The sequence below is a fragment of the Polistes fuscatus genome, unplaced genomic scaffold (assembly GCF_010416935.1).
Source record: "Polistes fuscatus isolate 324 unplaced genomic scaffold, CU_Pfus_HIC Scaffold1, whole genome shotgun sequence".
Taxonomy (NCBI): Eukaryota; Metazoa; Arthropoda; class Insecta; order Hymenoptera; family Vespidae; genus Polistes; species Polistes fuscatus.
In genome coordinates this window covers 225,256-248,673 of record NW_025112997.1, presented here as the reverse complement: position 1 = coordinate 248,673, position 23,418 = coordinate 225,256, and the positions used below count along the sequence as shown (strand labels likewise).

General features: G+C 36.3%; 1 protein-coding gene across 1 annotated transcript in view; it reads right to left on the bottom strand.

Annotated features, from left to right (window-relative positions):
• LOC122519917 overlaps window positions 1–14,733 on the bottom strand; it is a 46,893-nt gene extending 32,160 nt beyond the window's left edge. The window contains exon 1 of the mRNA XM_043639725.1: window positions 13,562–14,733. The gene's annotated coding sequence lies outside the window, so the exon portion shown is untranslated. The remainder of the gene's footprint in view (window positions 1–13,561) is intronic.
• Window positions 14,734–23,418: the final 8,685 nt, after the last annotated feature.

Here is a 23,418-nt window from a genome sequence, read left to right as displayed (position 1 = left end):
GAATCGTACCGATTGTTGAGCCCGAAATCCTTCCTGATGGCATTCAAGTTCATCGAGGCCTCTTCTTCGGATTGTCTACCGCTCAAGAAGGTAACAGGAACGATCAAGTAACAGCTGGACAGGAAGAACTTATCAAGAGGACTAAGGCCAACGGCGAATCGGCACTTGGCCAGTACGCGGGAAGTTTCACAGATGCTGCCGGCGATGTTGCACTTTTCGTAGAAAATCACGCATATTAAAAAAAAAAAAAAAAAAATATTTTGCAAGTAGTATTTATTATAATTGCTATACTATTTCATTGTGAATCATATTGCTATATATATTTCGTTTGAAATTTTCTATTGATAATATAGAACAATAATATTTGAGTTTTTCGTTTATTATTGTATGATTCTATAATTATACTTTATTACATAAGTTCTAGCATATACTTATAATCGACTAATACTACATCAGTTCATTTTGCTTTTGTTAATTTTTATAAATATTCTTATATATATATGTGTGCGTGTGACATGTTTTATCTCACATAATATTCATATATCGTATTAGATTATTACATAAATATAATAATATTGATTAATAATATATATAAGAAATGCGTCTATCAGCAATTCAAAGAATTACTTGGATTAATAAATCGAGAAGTTCGTACTAATTTATAAATATATACTTGACATATTGATGTCGAAACATAGGAATGTTTATTTTTATATTTTTTTTTTCTTCTCGTCAAAAACTTTTCGAATAACCGAAAAGATAGAACTTTATACATAAGAAAATTTAGATAAATTTAAAAAAAAAAATATTTCTTTACACTGAATTAATTAGCCAAAAATTATGGGAATAAACGGAAATGTTTTCCGACAATTAACAAAAACAAAATTCCCTGCTTCTCTCTAAGGGGGGAGGTGTCACGTCCTAGTGACGACGTTTACCCGATTTGTTAACTTTATAGGCATTTCCATGAGTGACCATCGTTTTAATATTAAGAAAGAATAATAATATATTAATAATAAAATATTATTAATATATATACATGTAGGATTCCAATATAAAGTTAATAGAATGTTTTAATGTGAATACAAATTAATCTGATACAATAATAGCTGTTTGCTTCCTAAAGGCGTATATATTTAGCAACGATAGTTCCCCAATATTCCTATCTTAACGTTTCTTCTTAATTTTTTCTATCCCTTCCTAACTGACAAACAACTTTGTTTTTCCTTGAAATACGGATATATTTAGCAATGATCGTTCTCGAATATTCATATTTTAATTCATAGCCCCTTTATCTAATTTCCCTTCCCACATACATAACTATATATATATATATAATTTAGTATTATATATATATGCTAATAATAGTATAAAAACAAAATTTAATAAAGTAAGAGTTTAGAAATAGTCGTTCGTAAACAACCATGTATAACGTCTTAACGACGACTTTACGCGATATGTAAGTGTTCTCAACTCTTATCGTAACACATATTTATATATATATATATATATATATATATATATATTTTATATAATAATATATAATGTATTTATATGAAATTATATTATATTTTAATTTAATATCATTAATAATTTAATTATTTAATTATATTATATTATTATATTATATTATATATTGTAATATTTAATATATATATATATATATATATATATATATATATATTTGAAGATTAATAAGAATTAAAAGAGAACACTCCGATCACGTGATCCATCCCTTTTCTTTGTCTATTAATAAACACGCCGATTACGTGATCTATTCCTTTTGCGTACGTAGTCGTAAACACGTCGATCACGTGATCCAAGCATGAAGAAAACGTGATCGCGCGCGGATCGCGTAAGTGTTCTCAACCTTCATTGTAACATATATAACACATATATATATTTCAGTCAAATATAAGAAAATAAAAGAGAACACGCTGATCACGTGATCCAAGAATGAAAAGCGCGTGTTTGCGTGATCGCGTGATCGCACGGCGATCACGTGATCTGTAGCTAACTACGATATTTAAATTTAGGAGAGAAAGTATAAAAGTGGGAAAATATTTAAGCGCATGGTTCATTTTATTATAGTTTCTTGCTCATTATGGTTCATTATAATAGTTACTTGCTCATTTATAGTTCTTACTCGATATAATTTCTTCTTTTATAGTTTCTTTTTCTTTAGTCTATCGACAAACCTTATACTTATAAAACATCAACTCTTCTTTTAAGATATAAATCTTGAATATTTTTGTACAACTATTATATAAGGTTACGCTCCCGCATCTTTGATATACTGCGTTAAGTTACGTTTGCTCTGTGACACGTCGTTTTCTTTCTAATATTGCGAACATAAGTTGTGTAAACTCAGTGTATAATTTTTAATATCAACTGTTATTTAGATATATTTGGTTTTTACCTAATATCGTGTATTGTGAATTGGAATTAAAATCCTGTTGGCAAAAATCCTCAATTATTATCAGGGAAGTCAATCCAAATCACTGACGGAATCAACATCTATCAACCATTTTCAACACCTATTGAGGCAGCAGCCCCAAGTAAGTAAAAGATTTTACTTATTTTAGGATAAAAGTTCCTTTTGCCCAGATCCCGAGTAAAGTCCGGCTCCACAATTGACTCAAAACAGGGCACTTTTCCTAACCGAGTAAATTCTGGAAAAGATTGACCGGGAAAAAGGGAAATTGAAAATTGTTTCTTACTCCTTTTTGACAACCCCCATCTGGGACGTCACACACTGAATATAGTTTTCGCGAACGAAAAAAGGGCCGATTTCTTTGTACACATTGTCACGAACTCTTCGGAAAGATGAAAAATCATCGATTTTCGGCATGTTTTGAGCATTTTCGCGTAGAATTCGATGTTTTTTCGCTGAAAAATGATCGTTGCGATTTGTCAGTGAAACTTTTTCGAGTTTTAGGGTACTTTTTTTCGCTGCCTGAGAATTTTTTCGTGTTTTATCGAAAAAATTTTCTAGCAAACTTCCCGATCTATAAGTGCTCTCAGACTATAGAATAGTCCTCTGTATGCTCTTTCAGCCTTTATTTCGAAAGATTTTCCAAGATTATTGCGGTTCATAACACTGAATATAGTTTTCGCGAACGAAAAAAGGGCCGATTTCTTTGTACACATTTTCACGAACTCTTCGGAAAGATGAAAAATCATCGATTTTCGACATGTTTTGAGCATTTTCGTGAAGAATTCGATGTTTTTTCGCCGAAAATGATCGTTGCGATTTTGGGAGTGAAATTTTTTCAAGTTTTCGGATACTTCTTTTCGCTGCCTGAGAATTTTTTTGTATTTTATTAAAAAAATTTTCTAGCAAGCTTCCCGATCTATAAGTGCTCTCAGACTATAGAATAGTCCTCTGTATGCTCTTTTCAGCCTTTATTTGAAAGATTTTCCAAGAATATTGCGGTTCATAACACTGAATATAGTTTTCGCGAACGAAAAAAAGGGCCGATTTCTTTGTACACAATGTCACGAACTCTTCGGAAAAATGAAAAACATCGATTTTCGACATGTTTTGAGCATTTTTCGCGTAGTATTCGATGTTTTTTTGCCGAAAAATGATCGTTGCGATTTTAGGAGTGAAATTTTTCGAGTTTTAGAATACTTTTTTTTCCCTGCCTGAGAATTTTTTCGTATTTTATCAAAAATTTTTCTATCAAGCTTCCCGATCTATAAGTGCTCTCAGACTATAGAATAGTCCTCTGTATGCTCTTTTTAGCCTTTATTTCGAAAGATTTTCCAAGAATATTGCGGTTCATAAAACTGAATATAGTTTTCGCGAACGAAAAAAAGGGCCGATTTCTTTGTACACATTGTCACGAACTCTTCGGAAAGATGAAAAATCATCGATTTTCGACATGTTTTGAGCATTTTTCGCGTAGAATTCGATGTTTTTTCGCTGAAAAATGATCGTTGCGATTTTGGGAGTGAAATTTTTCGAGTTTTAAGGTACTTTTTTTTCGCTGCCTGAGAATTTTTTCGTATTTTATCAAAAAAATTTTCTAGCAAGCTTCCCGTTCTATAAGTGCTCCCAGACTATAGAATAGTCCTCTGTATGCTCTTTTCAGCCTTTATTTCGAAGATTTTCCAAGAATATTACGGTTTAACACTGTATGTAGTTTTCGCGAACGAAAAAAGGGCCGATTTCTTTGTACACATTGTCACGAACTCTTCAGAAAGATGAAAAATCATCGATTTTCGACATGTTTTGAGCATTTTTCGCGTAGAATTCGATGTTTTTTCGCGAAAAATGATCGTTGCGATTTTGTGAGTGAAATTTTTTCGAGTTTTAGGGTACTTTTTTTTCGCTGCCTGAGAATTTTTTCGTATTTTATCGAAAAATTTTCTAGCAAGCTTCCCGATCTATAAGTGCTCTCAGACTATAAATAGTCCTCTGTATGCTCTTTTCAGCCTTTATTTCGAAAGATTTTCCAAGAATATTGCGGTTCATAACACTGAATATAGTTTTCGCGAACGAAAAAGGGCCGATTTCTTTGTACACATTGTCACGAACTCTTCGAAAGATGAAAAATCATCGATTTTCGACATGTTTTGAGCATTTTTCGCGTAGAATTCGATGTTTTTTCGCCGAAAAATGATCGTTGCGATTTTGGGAGTGAAATTTTTTCGAGTTTTAGGGTACTTTTTTTTCGCTGCCTGAGAATTTTTTCGTATTTTATCGAAAAAATTTTCTAGCAAGCTTCCCGATCTATAAGTGCTCTCAGACTATAGAATAGTCCTCTGTATGCTCTTTTCAGCCTTTATTTCGAAAGATTTTCCAAGAATATTGCGGTTCATAACACTGAATATAGTTTTCGCGAACGAAAAAAAGGGCCGATTTCTTTGTACACATTGTCACGAACTCTTCGGAAAGATGAAAAATCATCGATTTTCGACATGTTTTGAGCATTTTTCGCGTAGAATTCGATGTTTTTTCGCCGAAAAATGATCGTTGCGATTTTGGGAGTGAAATTTTTTCGAGTTTTAGGGTACTTTTTTTTCGCTGCCTGAGAATTTTTTCGTATTTTATCGAAAAAATTTTCTAGCAAGCTTCCCGATCTATAAGTGCTCTCAGACTATAGAATAGTCCTCTGTATGCTCTTTTCAGCCTTTATTTCGAAAGATTTTCCAAGAATATTGCGGTTCATAACACTGAATATAGTTTTCGCGAACGAAAAAAAGGGCCGATTTCTTTGTACACATTGTCACGAACTCTTCGGAAAGATGAAAAATCATCGATTTTCGACATGTTTTGAGCATTTTTCGCGTAGAATTCGATGTTTTTTCGCCGAAAAATGATCGTTGCGATTTTGGGAGTGAAATTTTTTCGAGTTTTAGGGTACTTTTTTTTCGCTGCCTGAGAATTTTTTCGTATTTTATCGAAAAATTTTCTAGCAAGCTTCCCGATCTATAAGTGCTCTCAGACTATAGAATAGTCCTCTGTATGCTCTTTTCAGCCTTTATTTCGAAAGATTTTCCAAGAATATTGCGGTTCATAACACTGAATATAGTTTTCGCGAACGAAAAAAAGGGCCGATTTCTTTGTACACATTGTCACGAACTCTTCGGAAAGATGAAAAATCATCGATTTTCGACATGTTTTGAGCATTTTTCGCGTAGAATTCGATGTTTTTTCGCCGAAAAATGATCGTTGCGATTTTGGGAGTGAAATTTTTTCGAGTTTTAGGGTACTTTTTTTTCGCTGCCTGAGAATTTTTTCGTATTTTATCGAAAAAATTTTCTAGCAAGCTTCCCGATCTATAAGTGCTCTCAGACTATAGAATAGTCCTCTGTATGCTCTTTTCAGCCTTTATTTCGAAAGATTTTCCAAGAATATTGCGGTTCATAACACTGAATATAGTTTTCGCGAACGAAAAAAAGGGCCGATTTCTTTGTACACATTGTCACGAACTCTTCGGAAAGATGAAAAATCATCGATTTTCGACATGTTTTGAGCATTTTTCGCGTAGAATTCGATGTTTTTTCGCCGAAAAATGATCGTTGCGATTTTGGGAGTGAAATTTTTTCGAGTTTTAGGGTACTTTTTTTTCGCTGCCTGAGAATTTTTTCGTATTTTATCGAAAAAATTTTCTAGCAAGCTTCCCGATCTATAAGTGCTCTCAGACTATAGAATAGTCCTCTGTATGCTCTTTTCAGCCTTTATTTCGAAAGATTTTCCAAGAATATTGCGGTTCATAACACTGAATATAGTTTTCGCGAACGAAAAAAAGGGCCGATTTCTTTGTACACATTGTCACGAACTCTTCGGAAAGATGAAAAATCATCGATTTTCGACATGTTTTGAGCATTTTTCGCGTAGAATTCGATGTTTTTTCGCCGAAAAATGATCGTTGCGATTTTGGGAGTGAAATTTTTTCGAGTTTTAGGGTACTTTTTTTTCGCTGCCTGAGAATTTTTTCGTATTTTATCGAAAAAATTTTCTAGCAAGCTTCCCGATCTATAAGTGCTCTCAGACTATAGAATAGTCCTCTGTATGCTCTTTTCAGCCTTTATTTCGAAAGATTTTCCAAGAATATTGCGGTTCATAACACTGAATATAGTTTTCGCGAACGAAAAAAGGGCCGATTTCTTTGTACACATTGTCACGAACTCTTCGGAAAGATGAAAAATCATCGATTTTCGACATGTTTTGAGCATTTTTCGCGTAGAATTCGATGTTTTTTCGCCGAAAAATGATCGTTGCGATTTTGGGAGTGAAATTTTTTCGAGTTTTAGGGTACTTTTTTTTCGCTGCCTGAGAATTTTTTCGTATTTTATCGAAAAAATTTTCTAGCAAGCTTCCCGATCTATAAGTGCTCTCAGACTATAGAATAGTCCTCTGTATGCTCTTTTCAGCCTTTATTTCGAAAGATTTTCCAAGAATATTGCGGTTCATAACACTGAATATAGTTTTCGCGAACGAAAAAAAGGGCCGATTTCTTTGTACACATTGTCACGAACTCTTCGGAAAGATGAAAAATCATCGATTTTCGACATGTTTTGAGCATTTTTCGCGTAGAATTCGATGTTTTTTCGCCGAAAAATGATCGTTGCGATTTTGGGAGTGAAATTTTTTCGAGTTTTAGGGTACTTTTTTTTCGCTGCCTGAGAATTTTTTCGTATTTTATCGAAAAATTTTCTAGCAAGCTTCCCGATCTATAAGTGCTCTCAGACTATAGAATAGTCCTCTGTATGCTCTTTTCAGCCTTTATTTCGAAAGATTTTCCAAGAATATTGCGGTTCATAACACTGAATATAGTTTTCGCGAACGAAAAAAAGGGCCGATTTCTTTGTACACATTGTCACGAACTCTTCGGAAAGATGAAAAATCATCGATTTTCGACATGTTTTGAGCATTTTTCGCGTAGAATTCGATGTTTTTTCGCCGAAAAATGATCGTTGCGATTTTGGGAGTGAAATTTTTTCGAGTTTTAGGGTACTTTTTTTCGCTGCCTGAGAATTTTTTCGTATTTTATCGAAAAAATTTTCTAGCAAGCTTCCCGATCTATAAGTGCTCTCAGACTATAGAATAGTCCTCTGTATGCTCTTTTCAGCCTTTATTTCGAAAGATTTTCCAAGAATATTGCGGTTCATAACACTGAATATAGTTTTCGCGAACGAAAAAAAGGGCCGATTTCTTTGTACACATTGTCACGAACTCTTCGGAAAGATGAAAAATCATCGATTTTCGACATGTTTTGAGCATTTTTCGCGTAGAATTCGATGTTTTTTCGCCGAAAAATGATCGTTGCGATTTTGGGAGTGAAATTTTTTCGAGTTTTAGGGTACTTTTTTTTCGCTGCCTGAGAATTTTTTCGTATTTTATCGAAAAATTTTCTAGCAAGCTTCCCGATCTATAAGTGCTCTCAGACTATAGAATAGTCCTCTGTATGCTCTTTTCAGCCTTTATTTCGAAAGATTTTCCAAGAATATTGCGGTTCATAACACTGAATATAGTTTTCGCGAACGAAAAAAAGGGCCGATTTCTTTGTACACATTGTCACGAACTCTTCGGAAAGATGAAAAATCATCGATTTTCGACATGTTTTGAGCATTTTTCGCGTAGAATTCGATGTTTTTTCGCCGAAAAATGATCGTTGCGATTTTGGGAGTGAAATTTTTTCGAGTTTTAGGGTACTTTTTTTTCGCTGCCTGAGAATTTTTTCGTATTTTATCGAAAAAATTTTCTAGCAAGCTTCCCGATCTATAAGTGCTCTCAGACTATAGAATAGTCCTCTGTATGCTCTTTTCAGCCTTTATTTCGAAAGATTTTCCAAGAATATTGCGGTTCATAACACTGAATATAGTTTTCGCGAACGAAAAAAAGGGCCGATTTCTTTGTACACATTGTCACGAACTCTTCGGAAAGATGAAAAATCATCGATTTTCGACATGTTTTGAGCATTTTTCGCGTAGAATTCGATGTTTTTTCGCCGAAAAATGATCGTTGCGATTTTGGGAGTGAAATTTTTTCGAGTTTTAGGGTACTTTTTTTTCGCTGCCTGAGAATTTTTTCGTATTTTATCGAAAAATTTTCTAGCAAGCTTCCGATCTATAAGTGCTCTCAGACTATAGAATAGTCCTCTGTATGCTCTTTTCAGCCTTTATTTCGAAAGATTTTCCAAGAATATTGCGGTTCATAACACTGAATATAGTTTTCGCGAACGAAAAAAAGGGCCGATTTCTTTGTACACATTGTCACGAACTCTTCGGAAAGATGAAAAATCATCGATTTTCGACATGTTTTGAGCATTTTTCGCGTAGAATTCGATGTTTTTTCGCCGAAAAATGATCGTTGCGATTTTGGGAGTGAAATTTTTTCGAGTTTTAGGGTACTTTTTTTTCGCTGCCTGAGAATTTTTTCGTATTTTATCGAAAAAATTTTCTAGCAAGCTTCCCGATCTATAAGTGCTCTCAGACTATAGAATAGTCCTCTGTATGCTCTTTTCAGCCTTTATTTCGAAAGATTTTCCAAGAATATTGCGGTTCATAACACTGAATATAGTTTTCGCGAACGAAAAAAAGGGCCGATTTCTTTGTACACATTGTCACGAACTCTTCGGAAAGATGAAAAATCATCGATTTTCGACATGTTTTGAGCATTTTTCGCGTAGAATTCGATGTTTTTTCGCCGAAAAATGATCGTTGCGATTTTGGGAGTGAAATTTTTTCGAGTTTTAGGGTACTTTTTTTCGCTGCCTGAGAATTTTTTCGTATTTTATCGAAAAAATTTTCTAGCAGCTTCCCGATCTATAAGTGCTCTCAGACTATAGAATAGTCCTCTGTATGCTCTTTTCAGCCTTTATTTCGAAAGATTTTCCAAGAATATTGCGGTTCATAACACTGAATATAGTTTTCGCGAACGAAAAAAAGGGCCGATTTCTTTGTACACATTGTCACGAACTCTTCGGAAAGATGAAAATCATCGATTTTCGACATGTTTTGAGCATTTTTCGCGTAGAATTCGATGTTTTTTCGCCGAAAAATGATCGTTGCGATTTTGGGAGTGAAATTTTTTCGAGTTTTAGGGTACTTTTTTTTCGCTGCCTGAGAATTTTTTCGTATTTTATCGAAAAATTTTCTAGCAAGCTTCCCGATCTATAAGTGCTCTCAGACTATAGAATAGTCCTCTGTATGCTCTTTTCAGCCTTTATTTCGAAAGATTTTCCAAGAATATTGCGGTTCATAACACTGAATATAGTTTTCGCGAACGAAAAAAAGGGCCGATTTCTTTGTACACATTGTCACGAACTCTTCGGAAAGATGAAAAATCATCGATTTTCGACATGTTTTGAGCATTTTTCGCGTAGAATTCGATGTTTTTTCGCCGAAAAATGATCGTTGCGATTTTGGAGTGAAATTTTTTCGAGTTTTAGGGTACTTTTTTTTCGCTGCCTGAGAATTTTTTCGTATTTTATCGAAAAAATTTTCTAGCAAGCTTCCGATCTATAAGTGCTCTCAGACTATAGAATAGTCCTCTGTATGCTCTTTTCAGCCTTTATTTCGAAAGATTTTCCAAGAATATTGCGGTTCATAACACTGAATATAGTTTTCGCGAACGAAAAAAAGGGCCGATTTCTTTGTACACATTGTCACGAACTCTTCGGAAAGATGAAAAATCATCGATTTTCGACATGTTTTGAGCATTTTTCGCGTAGAATTCGATGTTTTTTCGCCGAAAAATGATCGTTGCGATTTTGGAGTGAAATTTTTTCGAGTTTTAGGGTACTTTTTTTTCGCTGCCTGAGAATTTTTTCGTATTTTATCGAAAAATTTTCTAGCAAGCTTCCCGATCTATAAGTGCTCTCAGACTATAGAATAGTCCTCTGTATGCTCTTTTCAGCCTTTATTTCGAAAGATTTTCCAAGAATATTGCGGTTCATAACACTGAATATAGTTTTCGCGAACGAAAAAAAGGGCCGATTTCTTTGTACACATTGTCACGAACTCTTCGGAAAGATGAAAAATCATCGATTTTCGACATGTTTTGAGCATTTTTCGCGTAGAATTCGATGTTTTTTCGCCGAAAAATGATCGTTGCGATTTTGGGAGTGAAATTTTTTCGAGTTTTAGGGTACTTTTTTTTCGCTGCCTGAGAATTTTTTCGTATTTTATCGAAAAAATTTTCTAGCAAGCTTCCCGATCTATAAGTGCTCTCAGACTATAGAATAGTCCTCTGTATGCTCTTTTCAGCCTTTATTTCGAAAGATTTTCCAAGAATATTGCGGTTCATAACACTGAATATAGTTTTCGCGAACGAAAAAAGGGCCGATTTCTTTGTACACATTGTCACGAACTCTTCGGAAAGATGAAAAATCATCGATTTTCGACATGTTTTGAGCATTTTTCGCGTAGAATTCGATGTTTTTTCGCCGAAAAATGATCGTTGCGATTTTGGGAGTGAAATTTTTTCGAGTTTTAGGGTACTTTTTTTTCGCTGCCTGAGAATTTTTTCGTATTTTATCGAAAAATTTTCTAGCAAGCTTCCCGATCTATAAGTGCTCTCAGACTATAGAATAGTCCTCTGTATGCTCTTTTCAGCCTTTATTTCGAAAGATTTTCCAAGAATATTGCGGTTCATAACACTGAATATAGTTTTCGCGAACGAAAAAAAGGGCCGATTTCTTTGTACACATTGTCACGAACTCTTCGGAAAGATGAAAAATCATCGATTTTCGACATGTTTTGAGCATTTTTCGCGTAGAATTCGATGTTTTTTCGCCGAAAAATGATCGTTGCGATTTTGGGAGTGAAATTTTTTCGAGTTTTAGGGTACTTTTTTTTCGCTGCCTGAGAATTTTTTCGTATTTTATCGAAAAAATTTTCTAGCAAGCTTCCCGATCTATAAGTGCTCTCAGACTATAGAATAGTCCTCTGTATGCTCTTTTCAGCCTTTATTTCGAAAGATTTTCCAAGAATATTGCGGTTCATAACACTGAATATAGTTTTCGCGAACGAAAAAAAGGGCCGATTTCTTTGTACACATTGTCACGAACTCTTCGGAAAGATGAAAAATCATCGATTTTCGACATGTTTTGAGCATTTTTCGCGTAGAATTCGATGTTTTTTCGCCGAAAAATGATCGTTGCGATTTTGGGAGTGAAATTTTTTCGAGTTTTAGGGTACTTTTTTTTCGCTGCCTGAGAATTTTTTCGTATTTTATCGAAAAAATTTTCTAGCAAGCTTCCCGATCTATAAGTGCTCTCAGACTATAGAATAGTCCTCTGTATGCTCTTTTCAGCCTTATTTCGAAAGATTTTCCAAGAATATTGCGGTTCATAACACTGAATATAGTTTTCGCGAACGAAAAAAAGGGCCGATTTCTTTGTACACATTGTCACGAACTCTTCGGAAAGATGAAAAATCATCGATTTTCGACATGTTTTGAGCATTTTTCGCGTAGAATTCGATGTTTTTTCGCCGAAAAATGATCGTTGCGATTTTGGGAGTGAAATTTTTTCGAGTTTTAGGGTACTTTTTTTTCGCTGCCTGAGAATTTTTTCGTATTTTATCGAAAAATTTTCTAGCAAGCTTCCCGATCTATAAGTGCTCTCAGACTATAGAATAGTCCTCTGTATGCTCTTTTCAGCCTTTATTTCGAAAGATTTTCCAAGAATATTGCGGTTCATAACACTGAATATAGTTTTCGCGAACGAAAAAAAGGGCCGATTTCTTTGTACACATTGTCACGAACTCTTCGGAAAGATGAAAAATCATCGATTTTCGACATGTTTTGAGCATTTTTCGCGTAGAATTCGATGTTTTTTCGCCGAAAAATGATCGTTGCGATTTTGGGAGTGAAATTTTTTCGAGTTTTAGGGTACTTTTTTTTCGCTGCCTGAGAATTTTTTCGTATTTTATCGAAAAATTTTCTAGCAAGCTTCCCGATCTATAAGTGCTCTCAGACTATAGAATAGTCCTCTGTATGCTCTTTTCAGCCTTTATTTCGAAAGATTTTCCAAGAATATTGCGGTTCATAACACTGAATATAGTTTTCGCGAACGAAAAAAAGGGCCGATTTCTTTGTACACATTGTCACGAACTCTTCGGAAAGATGAAAAATCATCGATTTTCGACATGTTTTGAGCATTTTTCGCGTAGAATTCGATGTTTTTTCGCCGAAAATGATCGTTGCGATTTTGGGAGTGAAATTTTTTCGAGTTTTAGGGTACTTTTTTTTCGCTGCCTGAGAATTTTTTCGTATTTTATCGAAAAAATTTTCTAGCAAGCTTCCCGATCTATAAGTGCTCTCAGACTATAGAATAGTCCTCTGTATGCTCTTTTCAGCCTTTATTTCGAAAGATTTTCCAAGAATATTGCGGTTCATAACACTGAATATAGTTTTCGCGAACGAAAAAAAGGGCCGATTTCTTTGTACACATTGTCACGAACTCTTCGGAAAGATGAAAAATCATCGATTTTCGACATGTTTTGAGCATTTTTCGCGTAGAATTCGATGTTTTTTCGCCGAAAAATGATCGTTGCGATTTTGGGAGTGAAATTTTTTCGAGTTTTAGGGTACTTTTTTTTCGCTGCCTGAGAATTTTTTCGTATTTTATCGAAAAATTTTCTAGCAAGCTTCCGATCTATAAGTGCTCTCAGACTATAGAATAGTCCTCTGTATGCTCTTTTCAGCCTTTATTTCGAAAGATTTTCCAAGAATATTGGTTCAACACTGAATAGTTTTCGCCGAAAAAAAGGGCCGATTTCTTTGTACACATTGTCACGAACTCTTCGGAAAGATGAAAATCATCGATTTTCGACATGTTTTGAGCATTTTTCGCGTAGATTCGATGTTTTTTAAAATGATTAGTTTTGTGACGTCCCGAATGGGGTTGTCAAGAGGAGTAAGAACAAATTTTAATCTTCCTTTTCCCGGTCAATCTTTTTCAGAATTTACTCGGTTAAGAAGAGTGCCCTATTTTGAGTCAATCCGTGGAGCCGGACTTTACTCGGGATCTGGGCTAGATATCTTAGGGAAGCCAATAGGAGGTAATAACTTGTAAGTTTATGATGGATGAGGGGTACTTACCCTTGAAATAGATGAATATGTCCTCTAGAAAATACGATTTGTGCCAAATGCCGACAATCCACGGGGCCAAGCTCCTTTGGATCGATTGCGTTGATTGAGTGGTCACAGGATTTCGGTGTAGAAAGGTTGTGTTATTAAATGAATATCACTTGATTAACAGGTAAAATTAAAGTATATTCTTTAAAGATTAAAAATAAGCAAGAGTTGCACAATTGGTTACACAATTCTGGTCACTCGTAGTAACTGTCACACGGAATATTACAATAGTAACACGGATTATGAACGTAGCGTGTTAAAGTGCGTTACTGTACGCAAGTTGTAATAAACGGTTATAAATGCGCGACGTGTACGAACTCTTATATAAAATTGGTATAATCAAGCGAAATTGTAAATAAGATAAATTATTAACTTGTCTTGTTAATAATTTATAATAATGAGAAAGTCTGTCTTCCAGGTTAATTAAGTTGTAACGTATAAAAAAGAGTGTCTTGAAAAAGACTGCTCTTATGTTAAGCTTCGTTAACGTATATGGAAGACTATCTTGAAAAAGACTTGTCTTGTATAAGAAGTAGTTGCGTTGGAAGAGAGACTTTCAAGCACAAATGTATAAGTATATAATAATTAACAGAGGTAATTAAGATTTAAGTGTTAAGAGTATAGAGGTTGCCGGTAGACTGCCGGAGAGGAGTCTCTAAGCTCCCCACGTCGAGTCCCGTACGGCTGAGTGGGGGATACCCCCACTTGCGCTATGTGCTTCCTCCACTACCGACTTTTCTTCTACGAAACCCCACTCTTGGAGAAGAATGTGCATGACGATTACTATTCTCAGAAGCGAGGAAGTATTAATTACTATCAAGCGTGAATTCTCCGAAGGAATAAAGGCGTTATATTACGTTGACATAGGTATAAGTTACTATCAAGCGTGAATTCTCCGAAGGGATAGAGGTGTTATATTACATTGATAAGATATGAGTTGCTATCAAGCGAGAATTCTCCGAACTGCACGTGCGCTTTACTTGAGCTCACTGCACGTGTGCCCTAAGATATGAAGGTGTCAAGTTACTGCACGTGCGCCTTATACTTGAGATAAAAGGTTTCCTTTCATTGCACGTGTGCCTTCATTACGACGGTGAATATTTTATGTACTGGCTAGCATTATTGCTTTATATAAATTTTATTAACTATTTGTTTTATTAGTTATTAATAATTATTGGAATTTATTCTCAGTTAGAAGAAAAATGAAATATAAGAAATATTATTTGCAGCAATCGTTTAGATAAAATTAAATGCTAGTAGTAATCATTATATTATCCAAGTATTAATAATAAGTGTCGGTAATGTAGGAGCACGAAGTCGGTATTCCCGACTTCCACTTATCGAAAGATCCGTTTACCGACCTAAGTTGTCGGTAAGGCAGGTTTCTCTATGAACGACAATTGACATATGTTCTACTATTACCGTATGTTGTCAAAAATGATTATTTATCGATTGTCGTTCGTAAGAGTATTTAATACAAAATAGAATTTACAGCGAATATAATGCAAATTATTATACGGTTATATGTTATACAAAGGTAAATTATTTTAATAATCGTATCGTAACTATGTGTATGTGTAATTTGTACAAGTAAAAATATATAAGTGATAAAATTTCAAAAATTTTCGTATGTATGACGGAAGGGCAAATCACAATCATTGGGTAGTACGTTTTGGTATATTGAATCGTCACTAGGACGTGACACCTCCCCCCTTAAAGAAGAAGCAACCAAGAAACTATTTTCTGGTGCTTCGTAAAGAATCAATATCACTTGGGAGATTGTCTTCTAGATCGAAACGTACATGCTTACCCGATTTTTGAGGTTGAGAATCGCTTGTGATTTGAACTTCTTGTTGTTCCGATACGATTTCCCTTAATTCTATTTCTTTTACGTCTACTGGTGGATTTTGGCGCTCATTTCTGTTTTTCAGGTGCAATAATAGGTTTGTTAATGACCCCCAAATAGCGCCAAGAAGGTGCAGACTCCACCCATACACGGTATGCAAAGCATAACCACGCAAAATCGAATCGATCACTAATTTTAATAGTTTGAAGATGAAGACTATACCTAATATTGCCGCACTGACGGTTCCGAACTTTAATAGTCCATTCCACATACGTGTGGTAACCTTTTCGGTTAGTTTTTGCATTTCACTTTCACTCACAAGATTCACAAAATTTAATGTTTCCGAGTTTATTTCCTTTCCGGCGGCTCCTCTTGCGATATGATTTATTATTGAAGGTTGTTCCATTGGGAACATGACGTGGTCCCGTAGATTTTCTAGGTCCGCTTGTGAATAGATACCGCTTGTCGCGAGGGAGCCCGCATCGGTGTATTTCCAATTTGCTTCGGTTTGTGGTTGTAAGATATGTGGTTCTTTAACATAAGTTGGTTTTGGCAGTAGTTGGTACCAGACGCCTTCGACAAAGTATTCATGTGGGAGTAAAGAATTACAGGGCTCCTGCGTGCCTCTGCTTACCAAAATTCTAGATTTAGGTCTTAGGAACATACTTGCGTTTTGGTATGTTACCGGAAGTTCCCGAAAACAACTATCTGTGTGTCTAATTTTAACTGGAACAGGGGTGCATTTAATGATGTGCGCTACTTCTCCACCGATGACTGCCATGTATCCTGGGCCCTTCATATTGTTACCGCAAAAACGTCAGGGAGTAGTACTGCAAGTGCGAGTGCGTTTTTGATGACTTCTTTTTCTAATTTGCATCGTTGTTGTAGGACATTATTATATAAATTTTCCATTTGGTTTTGATGATGTTTTTCTACATAAACAAATTTGGAATTGACATAAGTGAATAAATCCATATTGTTAGTTGATAATTTTGTTTTTGATGTGAATGTCCTATCTCGTCCAGTTTCCAGGATAAATAATTTTGGATGCTCGGTCTTTATGAGTTTGTAACCGCATACGTTTTCTTCTTGTTTTCCCATTAATGCGAATGTCGTTTCGCCCTCAGTCACTGCGTAGATGTGCGAATTACTGTCGAGTGTGGTCATTTTAACCGCTTCTCCCTCGTATAGCGCAGAATACATCTCGAAATGGCACGAAGACCTTGGAATGACTGTCCAGAATGCATTTCCATTCTCATCGGTGAAGCAAGTCTCTTCCGAGAAGGAACACTGGATGTGTCCTCTTAATGCTATGGAATTATCTTTGATTTTAACTATTCCCGTATACGTTCTTATATTCGTACGCACTACCCCTTGAACCACGACACTTTCCCACGTTCCGTCGGCGTCGGAATATTGCGTTCCTTGGCACCTGCCGTCGATGCCGATTGAACCTGCCAGAGTTATACTTCGAAAGTCCGTTGTGTTGACTTTAAGACCACTTATTTGAGTGAAGGAATTTAATGAAAGAGTTCCCGTTTTAATGATCGAACTGCACACTTCGCGTGAGATTTCAAGTAGTACACGCGTCGACCGTTATGCACGGCTGAGATGTGCGAACTCATCCCGCAATAGTATATTGTTCTGTCGATTTCTACTCTGCACTGAAACACCATGGTACTATCGTAGTCTATTAATTGTAACAGTTGCACGTATGTTTTCGCTTTGTTGACAGTTGTATTGGGAAGGTCGCACTCTCCTGTCTCCAGTAGTGAGACCGTTGTGATGTTCGCCGCCGTGCCTCCGCAATCGTAGCCGAGTAATGCGGATATTACGGTGATGTGGTATATGACAAGGATGCCCAGTATCGTCTTCATTTTATACGCAAAACTAAAAGATATTTATTTTATTTATTTTTGGCGATTTTGACCTTGTCCTTGTGTACGATTCTACTTTATTCTTAAAGTTAATCTTAATATTGTTTTTAGGGAGCAGTTCTAGAATCTGGTGGGGGCCGGAATATTGACTGCCGAGTTTTGTCGTTGGTTCTTTTAAAAGATATATATTGACCAACCTTTAAGTCTTGACCTCGAGCATTTCGATCGTAGTAAAATTTTGATCTAATTTTAGCTCCCACCAGGTTTTGTCTTGCTATGTTCTGAGATGTCTTAATTTTATTAACGAGATCTAAATAGTATTCTAAATATGTATTGTCTAAAGCTGCATTTGTATGTATGTCTGCGGAAGGTATGTTAGCTTGTTTTGCGAATATTAATTCGTGAGGGGTAAACCTAGTTCCCTCGTGTGTACTGGTGTTATAGGCGAACATGGCGTGTGTTAACCACTTATCCCACTCGCTCTTTTGTCTATATAATGTTTTAAATATTCTATTAGTACAATATGAGACCTCTCTAGTGATCCATTTGACTGAGGATGGAACGCCGTAGTTCTTATTTGTTTTAAATTATATTGTTTGGCTATTGCCTTTAAAGTGAACTAGTAAAGTTTGTTCCCTGGTCAGTCAATATGGATCGAGGTGCCCCGAAAACATTGCAAACATTATGAACTAACCCTTCAGCAATATCTATTGACGTAGTCGTTTGTAATGGTATAGCAATAAAATATTTTGTAAGTGCGTCCTGTATTGTAAGAATATATTTATTTCCTGATTTAGTTTCAGGGAGTGGCCCGACTATGTCCATAGATATTTTGTCGAATGCCGCTCCTGGCGTATCAGTAAGTATCATTGGTTCTTTGGACTTTACTCTTACTAATTTCTTTAATTGGCAACTTGTACAATTTTTAATAAAATCGCTAATGTCCTTTTTCATATTTGGCCAATGATACTTATGCCGAATTTTATTATATGTTTTTGTGACGCCTTTGTGCCCACCAATAGGCGAGGAGTGGCATTCGGCAAGAATGTCATCTCGCTGTTCTAACTTAGGAACTAAAATTTGATTTAAACAGATAGTAATGCAGCAATTTTCTGATTCAAACGTATTACATAATTTCTTTTGAATCCGAGGCCATAATATGCCATCTAAGCTTGGTGTCTTGGCTATGCTTATAGATTTTAAGTCGAGCTCTCGTACTACTGAGAGCAAGGAGCCAATTGCCTCGTATATCGTTTCCAATTTTGCGCTGTTTGCGATGTTTTCTTTTATAGGGATAATTATTAATTTATGTTTCCCTATGTTAGATACTTTGGCACGAGCTAAAGTCAAATCTTTTACATGTGGAATAAGTTTTGTTTGTTCTAGTAGTTTAGCACCAGTATCGCAAGGTGTGCCGTTTAAATCAGTAAATATTACAATATTGTCGTGCCTTAATTGTAGGGAGTCTCGTGAGACTCCTACATTTTGTGTTATCATATTTAAATTATTGTTTGTTTTTTGTTGTGTGTGTGGAGAGTATAGTCGTTCGTAATCACTAGAGCTTTCACTGTCTGTATTTTCGTTCTCTAGTGTTGGTGTTGCTGATCGTGACGCATTGTCGAGGTCATCTGTGCCGTCAGTTGTCACGTCGGGGTCACTGTCCTCGTTATTTGTCATCGTGTCCTTGGTTTCAAAACGAACAATACTATCGTCGGAATCGTGTGTGTTTATAGGAAGTACTTTTTTAATTTCTGTCGGATTCCGTGATAGGGCGTCAGCGTTAGCATTCGCAGTTCCTGGTTTATAAATAATTTTAAACGTATACTCAGCCAATTTCAGACTCCACTTTACTAATCTTGACGTCGGGTCTTTTACCGACTTAACCAAACTAGTGGTTTGTGATCAGTTATAAGGGTAAATTCTCGGCCGTACAAATATGGCCTAAAATAATTTGTAGCGAAGACTATTGCCAATAATTCTCTTTCAATAGTAGAATAATTCATTTCAGCTTTATTTAAAATTCGCGAGCAATAGGAGATGGGTAAATCCTTACCGACGGGGCCTTGACTCAACACGGCGCCGATTGCATAACCGGATGCGTCCGTTGTAACGTTAAAAGGCAAAGAAAAATTTGGATACTGTAGAATTGGTTCTTTGCATAAGGCATCACGCAATGAGCAAAATGCGTTTTCTTGGGTGGATTCCCATCTAAAATAAGCCTCCTTTTTAAGTAAATCAGTTAGAGGTTTTGCTACTTTTGAAAAAGCTGGTATAAATCTTCTGTAATATCCAGCAAGACCTAAAAATTGGCGAATTGATTTAATGTTGGTTGGACGCGGAAATTGTTTTACTGCTTCTAATTTTTTCGGATCAGGCTTTACGCCGTTTTCTCCTATAATATGGCCCAAATAAGCTACTTCTCGTCTGAGGAATTCACATTTGTCGGGCTGCAGTTTTAGATTTGCTATACGAAGACAATGCGCGAGTTTATTAAATTTCGCTTGATGCTCGTTGAGTGATCTCGCGTAAAGAACCACGTCATCCAAATATACAAACATTTCTTCGCCTTGTAAACCGGTCAAGACATGGTCCATTAACCTCTGAAAGGTTGCTGGAGCGTTTTTTAATCCAAATGGCATTCTATTAAATTCATAATGACCATGCGGGGTCGAGAAAGCTGTCTTGGCGCGGTCATCCGGATGCATTTCGATTTGATGAAATCCGGATTTCAGGTCAAAAGTAGAAAAATATTTTGCCGCGCCGAGTTGGTCAAGTATCTCCGTAATATTTGGTATAGGGTACGCATCTCCTACCGTTTTTTCGTTAAGATTCCTATAATCGATCACCATCCGCCACTTTGGGTTACCTTTTGAGTCCGACTTTTTCGGTACTATCCAAATGGGTGAATTATAAGGTGAAAGAGATGGTCTTATTATGCCATCGTTGAGCAACTCCGAGGTTTGTTTCTTTACTTCTTCCTTATGTATTGGCGGAAATCTATATTGTCTGGTGTGCACCGGAATGTCATCGGTAGTAATTATTCGATGTTGTAAAAGGTTGGTGCAACCAAGCGGTTCGCCAGGAAGATGAAAAATATCTGCATTTTTGTCTAATAATTTAGAAACAGATTCTGCCTCTTCTGTATTTAGGTGATCAAGGCGGAGGAGTGCTCTAACAGAGTCTGGTCTGGAGAAGGTTGGAGTTTTAGGAGATTCTTGAATTTTACTTGTTTCAGTTGGATCAGCGCAAGGTGATTCGGATATATTATAAAGGGTGTGTAAGCATTCGTTTAAGTTATCAACTTCGGATGTGGATTTATAGGAATCACATGGTAAATTTGGAAGGGTTCCTATATTATATGCCAAAAGTTCCAATTTTGGAATTTGTAATGAAACAAATCTCGAAGTTGTATTAATGAGTCTGAAATATGCTTTTCCGTCTATATTTTCTACCAGTGCTTCGCCGGCATAAACTCCCTTTGGAAGCTGTAATCGCGGAATATAACCGTCTTTAACATCGGCGTTTATAACGTGACAGAAAATTACCCTCGAGGTTCTAGGTGGAATGCTAACCTTGTCGCCGACCGTAAATGGAATTTCTTTATATTTTACAATAAGCACTTCCTTTATATAGTCAACCTTTGTCGGAATGGAACGGAGGAACTCGTTGCCTAATATTCCATCCGTAGAAATAGGGAAGTGATTGTCTATTGCGTGAAATGTGGTCTTCTCTCCGAAAATAACGAGTTCGACAGTACCTAATGTCTTTTGTATGCCGGGAGAGATACCAGTCAGTTGCACTATTCTTTCTGTATTTATAATTGTCTTTTTAGTTAAATTTTTTATTTTAATCAAGTTAATATCCGCGCCTGTGTCTATCATAAGTGTCACTGCTTCTTTCAACCGTGGAGAAGTCGCGGTGACACATGGAGCCGTCCAAATATTATTTCGTCTTATGTGTTTGATTTCGACGGGCCCGCTTTCGGACTCGGGCTCCGTGGACGCTGTTTCGGTGTCGGGGAACGACGAGCGTCGTCCGTCGCTCCCTTCACCCCGTTTCCCGGATTCCGTTTGTCTAATTGATATTTTAATTTCCGGCAATCAAATATTACGTGTCCTAAGTTTTTACAATAAGAACATTTCTTTGGACCTTTGTATCCCGTCTTTGTTTGGGATGTAGGACGATTTGGGGAGGTACGACCCGACTTATTTGAATTATCCTGTCTTTTTTTTATACATCTTTCTTCCGTGTGTCCTTGCCTTTGACAGTAGTTACATACCGCCTTTTAAAACAGTCATCTTTTTTATGACCCGGCCTGTGACAATGCTCGCAGACTATGTTTTCTTTAATTTGTCGTATATTAGCCACCCGATTTCTAGATGTAGGTGAGGCATTTCTTTTTGCGTCGTCTTTAAATTGCCTGTCGATTTTTAAAACACTCATCAAAGCTGCACGGAAATCTGTAAGCTTCTCGAAGCGTATCGCGGTACGATAATTGTCTGGTAGCCCGCGAATGAAGGCGTCGAGGCCTTCTTCTTCGATTCTTTTTTCCACTCTCCTTTCAAGACGACCGACTTGTTTCGCTTCTTCTTCTATTATTGATTGAGTTAACTCCCTAATTCGACTAAAATAATCTAGGACGTGTTCTTCCGATCTTTTAAATTCTGTAGCTAGTTGTCCCCTAAAATAATTGGAACTATGTGTAGGCGAGAATGCGTCTTTAAGTATTTCAATTAATTGTTCGACTCTTGTAAACTTAAGACCTTCTACAACTATGTACGCGTGTCCGCTTAATTTAGATACGATCAAACTGGTTAATGATGTCTCTGTTTCGTCAGTATAGTCGGACGGAAGAGAATCTAATGCCCTTCTACAGGCTCTTATGAATTTCGAAACTGGAATATTATCGCCGTCGAATTTTGGTACAGCTTCTGCTATTTCCCGTAATTTTAAGGATGTATTCACCGTTCGTGGTGCGGGTAGAGGTGGAGAATTCTGATTAACTCTCCTTAAAGATTCCAATTCGCGTCTTAAATAATCGATTTCTGCTTGTTGGTCGTTATTAGTTCTACCCTGGTTGAATTTAAATTTTGTCTCGCGGATGGGTGTGGAGAGTCTGGTCGTGATACGTTAGGTGTTCGGAGAGTGTGACGTACGGATCTACCGGCGTTGGTACCCTTTTGTACCCACGAAACCCACCAACGTCCGCACCTAAGGATCCCTGTAATTCATTCTCCCTAAGTTCGAGTTGGCGAGCCCTTAACTCCATCTCTTTTCTTTGAGATCTTAGTTCTTCATGCTGTTTGCTTAAATCGATCTGCATCCTAAAAAGTTTCTCTTGATATTGTACGATTTCGTCCATTTTTTTATTTAGTATAAACTCTTTTTCCATAATCCCTCCTTCAATACCTGCTAAGTCTTCGAGGGATAATTGTGAGTCAGATCTGACGCGTCCCTTTCAGGTTCCATTTTTAAGTATAATTATTGTGAAGTTAATTAATCAAGCAAACAAGCAAAGTTCCCCGCTTTGGCGATCCCACCGCTGCCACCAGTTTTACTTCCTGTGACGTCCCGAATGGGGTTGTCAAGAGGAGTAAGAACAAATTTTAATCTTCCTTTTCCCGGTCAATCTTTTTCAGAATTTACTCGGTTAAGAAGAGTGCCCTATTTTGAGTCAATCCGTGGAGCCGGACTTTACTCGGGATCTGGGCTAGATTATCTTAGGGAAGCCAATAGGAGGTAATAACTTGTAAGTTTATGATGGATGAGGGGTACTTACCCTTGAAATAGATGAATATGTCCTCTAGAAAATACGATTTGTGCCAAATGCCGACAATCCACGGGGCCAAGCTCCTTTGGATCGATTGCGTTGATTGAGTGGTCACAGGATTTCGGTGTAGAAAGGTTGTGTTATTAAATGAATATCACTTGATTAACAGGTAAAATTAAAGTATATTCTTTAAAGATTAAAAATAAGCAAGAGTTGCACAATTGGTTACACAATTCTGGTCACTCGTAGTAACTGTCACACGGAATATTACAATAGTAACACGGATTATGAACGTAGCGTGTTAAAGTGCGTTACTGTACGCAAGTTG